Genomic DNA, 12,363 nt, shown 5'->3' with positions numbered 1-12,363 from the left:
GTAAAGTTTTAGTGTCTATAAAACACTGGGAGCTGCCATGTTGTAACTTGTGTTACCTTCTCTGCTGTGGCCAATTAGGGTCAGTTATAAATAGGTCACTAGAGTGTCTAGCCAATGGTTGTGCTGGATTTAACAGTGTTCTGCACTTCCATTTCTAACAGGAACTGAAAAGCTCACAATTTCAGAATGGAATTACAGGCAAAGAGGACAAAATAAATAATGAACAGTATATTGCAGAGTTTTTTTATTATATACAATTTATCATTTTATATTACCACCTCAAAGTGTTTAATGTCCCTTTAAGTCAGGATCAGACTGATATGCTACAGGAAAGTTCTTCTCTGTGAAAGGCACATGTTGAGCAAAAGGTGGCTGCTTCTTGGGTGGTAACTAGCCATAGAACAAGCTATTATACTATTGTTCGTTTCCAGGTTGAGCACTTCTCTCTTTTTATCTTATCGATTAATGTTGGCAAGCAGTGGCATGTATATATATATATATATATATATATATATATATATATATATATATATATATATATATATATATATTATATATATATATTATATATATATATATATATATATATAGAGTCTAGGCATAAAGCCTTTGTTGCTACCATTAGATTTATTTCTGGTCCCTGAACCCCTAAATGCCTTTCTGAAATGTCATATTGAGGACAGTTTTTCCTTTAGGCTATTTCCTCAGCTTGACGGGGACCTTAGATTCAGGCGCTCTTCTGTTATTCTCCATATTGCCATTGGGACAAAACAGTTCTACAGCCAGTTCTAGAGAAGCTACAGAAACACATTTTAAGTGGTTCACTGTCTTCATATCTATTCAAAACACATCAAAGCAAGCACATTGATAGGCTTCGCATAGCCAAGGATATATGTAGGAAAACATTTTTATTCCTCAATGTAATGCCCTCAATGTAGTTCTGCCCATTTTTTTTTTTCAATTATTACTAATAATAATACATTTTACATTTACCCATCCCTTTAAAATAAGTACAGCTTCTCCTTTGTGTATTACTTAACTAACTGACTTAAACATGGATACTACAACTGTATATGACTTAAGTACATAAGTGCAACATAGCCATTAAAGACGGGATTGGTAGTGAAAAGTTATAGCTATAATTTGTTAAATGAATCCCTTTTGTTAGCGCTGCGGAATCTGTTGGCGCTCTACAAATAACCGTTAATAATAATTTTGCTAGGATGCATCCAATTAGTATTATTGTTGTTTATTTATAAAATGCCAATATTTTATGCAGCGCTATACAAAAAAGGTACATTAGACTCATAAGGGTACAATAAAAACTTGCAATGAGACATAATGTAGGACTATACAATGCACATTACTACACTTGCATTGACAAACGTAAACAAAAGGATAGGAGCCCCCTGCCCGTGAGCACAATCAGTTGTAGATGCACTTTTATACAAAGTGAGCTACAGTTAGAGAGGCTCTCAAGCTTACAATCTAAAATAAATACATAGGGAAGTTGAGGGAGAGGGAAACATAAGTAGTAGGGACATTGTTAAGTAAGTTGTATGCGTCCTTGAACAGATATGTTTATAAGGAACACTTGAAGTTTTTGAGACTATAGGAAAGTTCTTGCAGACGTGTATGAGAGAAGTAAGTCTTAAGCAGAACAGAGGAGGCGGGTTGGGGAGTATTTGCAGACAAGGGCAGAGATATAGGAGGGTGTAGTGTTGGTGAGGGCTTTGTAATTTAGGGTCAAACTTTTGAATTTAAATCTTGAGGCTAGGGGAAGTCAGTGGAGGTGTTGGCAAAGAGATTCAGCAGGTGTAGAACGATTCTTAAGAAAAATGAGCCTGGCAGGGGCATTCATGATGGATCTCAGTGGGGACAGGCGGTAGCTTGGGTGACTAGAAGACAGAATTGCAGTAGTCAAGGCGGGAAATTATAAAGGTAGTGGATAAGAATCTTAGTTGTGTCTTGAGATGGCTAAGCACTTAATGGGACACTAAACCCATTTTTTGTCTTTAATGATTCAGATAGAGCATGCAATTTTAAACAACTTTCTAATTGACTCCTATTATCAAATTTTCTTAGTTCTCTTGCTATCTTTATCTAAAAGCAGGAATGAAAAGCTTAAGAGCAAGACCATTTTTGGTTGAGAACCTGGGTTATGCTCGCTTATTGGTTTTGATAAATGTAGCCATGAATAAGCAAGCACTGTCCAGGGTGCTGAACCTAAAATGGGCTGGCTCCTAAGCTTTAAATTCCTGCTTTTGAAATAAAGATAGCAAGAGAACAAAGAAACATTGATAGGAGTAAGTTAGAAAGTTGCTTAAAATTGCATGTTCTATCTGAATCATTAAAGAAAAAAATTGGGTTTAGTATCCCTTTAAATGTGGGGAACAACAAGTCTGAGTCAAGTGTAACCCCAAGGTAGTGGGCCTGAGGGGTAGAAGTGATTACAGTAAGTGAGATTTGGGGAATGGTCAAATTAGTAGAGGGAGTAATAGGAGTTCAGTTTTAGAGAGGTTCAGATTTAAGTAGTGAGAGGTTATCCAGTGTGAGGTATTGCTAGGCAGCTGGTGACACAAGTCAGCAGGGAGGAGGAAATGTCTGGTGCATAAAGGTAGATTTGGGTGTCATCAGCATAAAGATGAAACCGCAACTCACAGGACTTTATTAATGAGCCTAGAGATAATGTGTAGAGTGAAAAAAGAAAGGGACCTAGAACCAAGTCTTTTTGAAGTATCTCAAAAGAGAGGGGTAGAGGGGAAGAGGATACACTGAAGGTACAGTTAGAAAAGTAGGAAGAGAGCCACAGTACAGCAGTATCACAAATACCCAAGGATTGAAGGCTAAGGAACAGCAATGGATGGTCAACAGTGGCAAAGGCTGAGTGTTGGTGTGAAAACCAGATTGCAAAGGGTCCAAAAAATGGTTTTACGAGAGAAATCGTGATAAGCATTTATAAGCGTTTTTTTAAGAATAGGTGTAATTAAAACATGTATGAGGGATGATGACAATGTACAAGGTTTAAGGGAGAGGTTGAATATATGTGTGAGGGTGGGTGTAAGAGTAGGGGAAAGGGAATATGATCAATGGGACAGGTATTAAGATGGGAACATGAAAGGAGAGCAGAAACCTCCTCCTCTATAACAGGACAAAATGTGCTAGTTTTTGGGTAGACTGAGTTTGAAAGTTTGCAGGGATTTGTGAGGTGTCAATGTTGTTGTTGTGGTAGGAGGCTATTTAATGTAGTATGAAGTCAATATTGGTTTGAAATATATTGAAAAGTCATGTGCTGTGAGAGAAGTGGTAATGGGTGGAGAGGCAGGCCACAGGAGGGTATTAAAAGTGGAGAAAATACACTTAGGACTGTGGGACATAGTTGAAATGATGTTTGCAAAGGTTGAGGGCTGATGAGTAGGAGTACATCATAATTTTGTAATGCAAGAAGTCAGCAGAGGAGCGAGATTTTCTCCAGTGCCATTCTGCAGTGCAGATGAATTTGTAGGTAGCGTGTCAAATGTGTGTGCCAAGGTTAGGGGGGTTTCCATTGTGTGTGAGCTATGGAAGGAAGGGTCTATTTGATGACGGAGGTCAGAATGGAATTATACATAAATAGATTCCACAGAAAAGGGAGGAGATTGCAGGGAGAATGGGGTTTAGGGTGTGAGTAGTTTTGTGCTTATGATGTGCAAGTTTCTATTGAGTCTATTTGAAGGGTTAGGTGGTGGGTGTGCAGTCGGTGTAGTGACGTTGAATTTTAAGAGATGTTAATCAGAGAGAGTGGGAATGGGTAGTTAGTAAACTGAGAAACAGAACAATGGTGGATAAAGATTAGGTCAATTGAATGGCCATCTTTGTAAGTGTGAAAATTAGTCCACTGTGAGAGACCAAGTGATGAAGTGAGCTCCATGAGCTTTGAAACTCTAGCAGAGCAAGGATTATTATTATTATTATTTATTTGTAAAGCACCGCCAAATTCCGTAGCGCTGGAATATAATCAATTGGAATATTGAAGTCCCAAAGAATGAGGACAGGTGAGTCACAGGAGAGGTAATAAACTACCAAGAAACTTTCTACACATGATATGAGACAGCATACCACAGGGCAAAAGCCACTGAAGGTACTATGAAGGTGGTAATCTGAAAATTACTGTGCAGCAACATCAGAAAAGGATGGAATTAGTTCAGACAGCATCTCCATTATATTGCCTGTTTGCACGGAATCTTAAACATAGCACAGATTATGTGATCTACAGTATTAAAAGTCTCAACAACAACAAAAAACAGCTACTGTTTTATTAAAGGGACAGTTAACACCAGAATTTTCGTTGTTTAAAATAATATATAATCCCTTTATAACCAATTCTCCAGTTTTGCATAACCAACACGGTTATATTAATACACTTTTTACCTCTGTGATTACCTTGTATCTAAGCCTCTGGCAAATTGCCCCCTTATTTCAGTTCTTTTGAAAGACTTGCATTTTAGCCAATCAGTGCTGACTCCTAGGTAAGTGAGCTCAATGTTACCTATATGACACACATGAACTAATGCCCTCTAGTGGTGAAAAACTGTCAAAATGCATTCAGATTAAAGCCGGCCTTCAAGGTCTAAGTAATTAGCATATGAGCCTACCTAGGTTTAGCTTTCAACTAAGAACACCAAGAGTGCAAAGTTGTTTAAAATTACATACCCTATTTAAATCATGAAAGTTTATTTTGGACTTGACTGTCCCTTTAACACAAGCTCTAAGCTATCACAGGTGTGATCACAGAGTATTACGAACAGACACCCTCTGTTCATAGGCTGAGTAGCAACACCTGTAATGTCTATGCTGGCATATTCAGCTTTCAAATGCTGCCACCATATTTACAGAGGCAAATCTTCTGTTTATCTACTGGTTCCAGGGTAAAGCATAGTACTATACAATATACTATAAAACACTTTAGCTAACTGGAAAAGAACTGCACTGGCGTCTTAAAGCTGTTGTGAGCACTGTGGAAGTAAAACCATGTATTGCAGTGGATATACATAGCATACTACTACAAAAGCACAGACTAGGTTCACATGGCATTATCTTTTATTTACAATTATATTAGTAGAGCTTTATTGTTTCCTGGTCACTTATTATTGGCATTTCTGAATGGTGAAAGACATTTGAAAGTATCTGTTTCTTTGGACTATGGTATTTAACAAAAAACAAGCATAAATACAGCATAAAGTGCTCTATGTGGCTCAATAGTTAGAAAGGCCCATATCTAAATGTTAGAATTTGTCTCCTAGGAGACAACACTGGTGTTGATGACTGTGGTGTCACAAAACTGAAATTGTCAACTCATTTGACTAATCCCTTGAAAGACACTTGCAGCAAAAATACGGGGATAGGTGCATGTTATGGAGCAACAGCTGATTAAAAAAATGTGCTACAATATAAAGAAAATAATGTAACACAAGAGGAACAAAAGGGAGTTCTACTTATGTAAGTGTAAATTACTACAGTATTCATTAGTAAGTTATTTTTGTGTGCTTAAAAACATAAATTATGCTTACCTTAAAATTTAATTTCCATCAAGGGGAGGAGAGTCCACGGCTTTATTCATTACAATTGGAAATTGAGAACCTGGCCACGAGGAGGAGGCAAAGACACCCTAGCCAAAGGCTTAAATACTCCTCCCACTCCCCTCATCCCCCAATCATTCTGCAGAGGGAACCAGGAACAGTAGGAGAAATATCAGGGTAAAAAAGGTGCCAGAAGATGAATAAATTTAGGTCCGTCCAACGAGATACGGGCGGGAGCCGTGGACTCTCCTCCCCTTGATGGAAATTAAATTATCAGGTAAGCATAATTTATGTTTTCCATCTAAAAGGGGAGGAGAGTCCACGGCTTCATTCATTACTATTGGGAACATATACCCAAGCTCTAGAGGACACTGAATGAAACGGGGAGGGTAAAAGGCGGACCCTAATCTGAGGGCACCACAGCCTGCAAAACTTGTCTCCCAAAAACAGCTTCCGCAGAAGCAAAAAACATCAAATTTGTAAAACTTTGTAAAAGTGTGTAAGGAGGACCAGGTAGCCGCCTTACAAATTTGCTCCATAGAGGCCTCATTCTTGAAGGCCCAAGACGAAGCCACAGCTCTAGTTGAATGAGCCGTGGGCCTCTGAGGAGGCTTATGTCCCGCTGTCTCATAAGCCAAGCGAATCAAGCTCCCCAACCAAAAAGACAAAGAAGTAGCAGAGGCCCTTTGCCCCTTGCGCTTACCAGAATACACCACAAAAAGAGATGTAGACTGTCTGAAATCCTTTGTAGCCTGAAGATAGAACTTCAAGGCTCGAACCACATCCAGGTTATGAAGTAACCTCTCCTTTGAAGAAGGGTTAGGACACAAAGAAGGAACAACTATTTCCTGATTGATGTTATGGTTAGACACCACCTTGGGGAGAAACCCCAACCCAGTACGAAGTACAGCCTTATCCACATGAAACACCAGATAAGGAGGATCACATTGCAAGGCAGCTAGTTCAGATACTCTGTGTGCCGATGCAATAGCCAACAGGAAGAGAACCTTCCAGGACAGAATCCTAATGTCTATGGAATGCATAGGTTCAAACAGAACCCTCTGCAAAACCCTAAGGACTAAAGTTTAAGCTCCAAGGTGGAGCCGACTGTGTAAAGACAGGCCTAATTCTAGAAAGAGCATGAACAAAAGATTTAATGTCAGGGAGCTCAGCGAGTCTCCTATGCAACAAAACTGATAATGTCGAAATCTGTCCCTTTAAAGGAACTAGCGGCAAGACCCTTCTCCAAACCATCTTGGAGAAAGGACAGAATCCTGGATACCTTCAACTTATGCCAAGGAAATCCATGATTCTCACACCAGGACAATTAAGTCCTCCACACCTTATGGTAGATGCGACGAGTGACTGGCTTCCTTGCCTGAATTAGATTATCAATCACACTTTCTGAAAAGCCTCTCTTGGCTAAGACTAGGCGTTCAATCTCCACGCAGTCAGCCTCAGAGAATCTAGATTTCGATGTTCAAAGGGGCCCTGTGACAGCAGATCCCTGCGACAGGGTAACCTCCACGGCGGAGAGGATGACATCCCCACCAGACCTGCCAACCACATCCTCCGTGGCCACGAAGAAGCAATCAGAATGGCCGGGGCCCACTCCTGTTTGATGCGTGCCACCACGCGAGGTAGAAGTGGTAACGGTGGAAAAATGTAAGCTAGGCTGAAACCCCAAGGAACCACTAAGGCATCCATCAGCTCTGCTGGGGATCCCTGGACCTCGACCCGTATCGAGGTAGCTTGCAATTGAGTCTGGACGCCATGAGCTCTATCTCCGGCGCTCCCCATCTGTGACAAATCTCCGCAAATACCTTGGGTAAAGAGACCATTCCCCCGGATGGAAGGATTGTCTGCTAAGAAAGTCCGCTTCCCAGTTGTCCAAACCTGGAATGTGAATCGCTGAGAGCGAGCAGTCGTGGGACTCCGCCCACTCCAGAATCCGAGACACCTCCCTCATCGCGAGGAAGCTCCTCGTACCCCCCTGATGGTTGATGTAAGCCACAGAGGTAATGCTGTCGGTCTAGAATATGATGAAACTGACCGACTCCAGAGAAGGCCCTGCCTTCAGAGCATTGTAAATTGCTCGTAGTTCTAGGATGTTGATCGGAAGGAGAGACTCCTCCCTGGACCACTTTCCATGTGCAATCCTGGCACCCCAAACAGCTCCCCATCCTGTCAGACTGGCGTCCATGGTCACAATCTCCCAGGACGGTCGCAAGAAGGATGTCCCCATGGACAGTTGCTCCGGACGAATCCACCAAGAGAGGGAGTTCAGAGTCCGAGCATCCATGGATATCAGCTGTGATAAATCTGAATGATCGCTGTTCCACTGTCTCAACAATTGGAGAGGTCTGAGATGGAACCTGGCGAATGGGATGACATCTATGCTTAACACCACGAGACCTTTCGCCTCCATACATTGAGCCACCAACGGGCTTATGGAGGACTGAAGGGCAAGACAGGTGGACGCAAGCTTCCTGCACCGCTGATCTGTGAGAAATATCTTCATGGACATAGAGTCTATTATCGTGCCCAGGAACTCCACCCTGTTGCTGGGAACCAGGGAACTCTTCCTGCATTGATCTTCCAACCGTGAGATTGGAGCAGAAGAAGAAGAGCCCTCGAATGATCCTCTGCAATGTCGAACGACGGCGCCTGAACTAAGATGTCGTCCAGGAAAGGCGCCACCACAATGCCCCTGGATCTGGCCACTGCAAGCAGCGCCCCCAGAACCTTTGTGAAGACTCTCGGGGCCGTCGTCAGACCAAAAGGAAGGACCACAAACTGGAAGTGTTGGTCCAGAAACGCAAATCTTTGGAACCTGAAGTGGTCCCTGTGAATTGGCACATAAAGGTAAGTGTCCTTCAAGTCTACAGTTGTCATGAACTGTCCCCTCTTGAACTAGGGGCAGAATAGATCTGATCGTTTCCATTTTGAACTATGGAACACTCAGAAACTTGTTTAAACACTTCAGGTCCAGAATCGGGCGGAACGTGCCCTCCTTCTTTAGAACCACAAAAAGGTTGGAATAGTACCCTAGACCCCTTTCTGCTAGGGGTACTGGTACAATAACCCAGAGAGAGGCGAGATCTCACACACACTCTAGAAAGGCCTCTCTCTTCTCTGGTCTTGAAGACAGGTTTGACAGGAGGAATCTGCCCTCGGGCGGATGGGATCTGAACCACATCCTGTAACCCTGGGAGACAACTTCTAGAACCCAAGGGTCCTGAACGTCCTGCAATCATGCGTCTGAGAATAGAGATAATCTGCTCTCTACGTTATATGGAGACTGGTTGGGGGCCGCCCCTTCATGCTGATTTCGTCTCGGCTGGCTTTTTGCTCTGCTTAGACTTGTTCCAAGATTAAGCCGGCTTCCCAGATCCCTTGGACTGGTCCGCTTTTGCGGTGGGTTGCTGGCGCTGGGCCTTGTCCGCACGAAAGGGACGAAAAGTAGATCCCTTAGGCTTAGCCTTCTTATCCTGCAGTAGGAAAGCTCCCTTGCCTCCCGTAAACGTGGATATGATAGAATCCAATCCTGGACCGAACAGGATCTTTCCTTGAAAAGGCAGGGACAACAGCCTCGATTTAGAGGCCAAGTCCGCAGACCAAGATTTTAGCCACAGAGCCCTGCGGGCTAAAACAGAAAAACCTGACACCTTAGCATTCAGGAGAATAAATTTGCATATTGGCATCACAGATTAAATAATTGACGACCTTCAGCGACTTAATCGTCTCCTGTATCTCGTCAATGGATGTCTCCCCCTCAACCATTTCACACAGGGATTCACACCAATATGTCGCAGCTCCAGCAACCGCCGCAACCGCCGCTACTGGCTGAAAAACAAACCCTGTGTGCTGAAACATCTTTCTCAACATGTTTTCCAGCTATTTATCCATGGGCTCTTTAAATGACGAACTATCCTCGAGAATAGTCGTCCGCTTCACGAGCATAGAGATAGCCCCATCCACCTTAGAGATGGTCCCCCACAGCTCAAGCTCAGAGTCCGGAACAGGGAACAGTTTTTTAAAGGAAGAAGAAGGGGAAAAGGAAGAACCTAATTGCTCCCATTCGTTCTTAATAATATTAGCCATCTTAACAGGAACCGGGAAAGACTGAGGTACTACCCTGTCCTCGTATACCTTGTCAAGCTTAGGAATCACAGGTTCCTCATCATCGTATAGAGCCTCTGGATCTTCCATCGGCGAGGACAAACCCAGGGTCGGGCCACTATAATAAACCCTACTCTTGCGCTTAGCAGAACGTGGTAAGGCATGGATCACTTTCGAAACCGCCAATTCCAGTTGACCCGCAAAGTCTGACGGACAACGAATCTCTCCCGAAGGAGTAATGGTTGGACCCCGGGGGGCGCTGCATGTGCAATTTTAGATGAATGTAGGGAACGCACCTCCTGGGACGAAGAACCCTCAGAGGTGGACAGCTCAGTAGTACTAGACATCCGTTTACATTTAGATGTTATAACTTTATCAAGGCATGCGGAACATAGTTGAGCAGGCTGATCTACCAGAACCTCCTCACAATAAACACAGGAATGAGACTTCATTAAGGAAGGAGAGCCTTCCAACGCGTCAGAGTCCTCCATCGCTTGTGCGTTTGGTTAGACTAATTTTATTTATTAAAAAGGCACCTTTATACCACCAATGTCCAAGGCACTCACCACCTCCTAGGACCCGGACTACAGAAACCACTACGTCTCCTGCACCACAGATCAACAGGAAGGATAGATAGCCACACCCAGTCACATGGAATGCCTGACAGGACCGCCCCTGCTCTAGGGAAAAACGTGCCAAAAAATGGCATCGCAAACTTTCCGCAAATAACCTGAAAGTTCCACACATTGCCAGAGCCTCATCTCGCACATAACGCAGCAATGACACAATAAACCATATCATGTATAAACCCCCCCTGTTCAATAATCCCCCTTCCAGGAATATTAACCCTTGATTCCGTAAATAGAAAAAGGCGCCACACTGTGACCCTGTCTTCTATGTTTTCATGATTAATAAAAAAAATGAAACGATCTTACCAGAATCTATGCCGTAGAACAGGAACACAGCCCTTCAAGTGTGACAGGTTAGCCCCAAGGCAGAACATAGTGCGATCTGCGATATTATCGCAGAAAGTGGAGCCTGCCTGCAGAAAGAATGGCCAGGTCTGTTAAACAGAGAATTTTTTCTTCAACAGAATTTTTTTTTTGTTCTTCTGGCCAGTGCAGTGCTTTCAAATGGACAACCGGCACATTTTTAGTGCAGACAGTACTTTTAAATTATTGTCTAATGGCTGCTCTGCTCCTGAAATTGATACTTTTTTATGCAATATCATTATTGATACTTTTACCCACCAGAACGGCTTCTGCGACTGTGAGGTAAGTCAGTTCTCGGCACAGGGCATGTGTTTTTTTTTTACTTTAGCCCTGCTGCGGGCAAGCAGAAGGAGTAAAAGCTTTTTAAAAATGTTTTATTATTATTGTATTATTTCAATAGAACCGAGCGGTGGTGCCGCGGTAGTGTGAGGAGAGGGCTGAGTGAGAACAGGAAAAGCGCGCACAACAAATGTTTACATTTGCGCACATCTCCTACTGCAACGCATCACATCATTCTGGGAGACCATAGACCGGCAATGTGTGCAGTATGCCTCAACAGCGTATCACCTACAGCACGTCTTGGCTATGATCTACATTTACAGACCTGCCCCTGCATTAATATTTCAATAGAGCCGAGCGGCGGTGCGGCGGTAGTGTGAGAAGAGGGCTTAGTGAGAACAGGAAAAGAGCGTATCACCTACAGCACGTCTTAGCTATGATCTACAATCACAGACCTGCCCCTGCATTAGTGTACAGCATGGTGACCTGCAAGATCCCATATACCGGAGAAATGCTGTGCAAGTGGGTGATGAGGTTACACATGCTGTACACTAATCCCTAGCCAAAGCCGCCCTGGGGCCACAATTCAATTCTACAGTAATTTTTATCTGATAATCCAGTATTTCTCCAGTCCAGTGTTACCAAAACTCCTCTCCTTTACAAATGTTTTATTCCTGTCCTCACACCCTCAGTGTTAATATAATCTATACATGTGTGTGTCTATGTATACTATCTTGCTTTGTTCACTGGCTGTGTGAGTGTAAAGAATACATTCCAGTCCATTCAGGTTCTTTTGGCATTACTGCAATAAGCTTGTTTTTTTGTTTTTTTTTTAAATGCTTCTCTGGAAAAAAAAATTAAAAAAAATGATGCCAATATATTCTAAAAACTCGCCCTAAGACACTGTTATTGTTAGGTTGGTAGTATTTTGGTTATTGTGGTGGGTCAGTTTGTTATTATCACCTTCCCTCACTAAATATTGGAATCAGATTTTAAACAATGAATGAACAGCCAAAGCCTTGTTATTTGCAAATTGTAAATAATAGCAATAATAATAATAATACTAATATAATTAGTACTAGTAGACTAGTATTTTATTACTATTAGCGTAAGTTTCTGTGATGAAAGAGAGTCTACTTTTGTTTGCCTACTATAGCAGTGCTTCCTCAAGAACAGTAAAAATTAAACCAGGGTTGTGAGTGATATACATTTTAAATGTTAACAGAACAAAAATTCTATTAACATTTAAAATGTATATCACCACCCTGGTTTTATTTTTATTTTTCTTGGGGAAAAAGGAATGGTAACTATATTGTGGTTCTTTAAGCATATATGCACAAAAGGTGGCATAGGGGACTTTATATTTGATTGTCAGCTGAGCAGAGCTGGTAATGATAGAATGGGGTCAGTCC

General features: G+C 42.3%; 1 protein-coding gene across 1 annotated transcript in view; it reads right to left on the bottom strand.

Annotated features, from left to right (window-relative positions):
• HBP1 (HMG-box transcription factor 1) overlaps window positions 1–12,363 on the bottom strand; it is a 172,918-nt gene that overhangs the window by 144,130 nt on the left and 16,425 nt on the right. The gene's annotated exons all lie outside the window — the stretch shown is intronic.

This window comes from Bombina bombina, chromosome 6 (assembly GCF_027579735.1).
Source record: "Bombina bombina isolate aBomBom1 chromosome 6, aBomBom1.pri, whole genome shotgun sequence".
Taxonomy (NCBI): domain Eukaryota; kingdom Metazoa; phylum Chordata; class Amphibia; order Anura; family Bombinatoridae; genus Bombina; species Bombina bombina.
The sequence above is the reverse complement of the archived record's forward strand: the minus strand, read 5'-3'. Positions and strand labels throughout refer to the sequence as shown.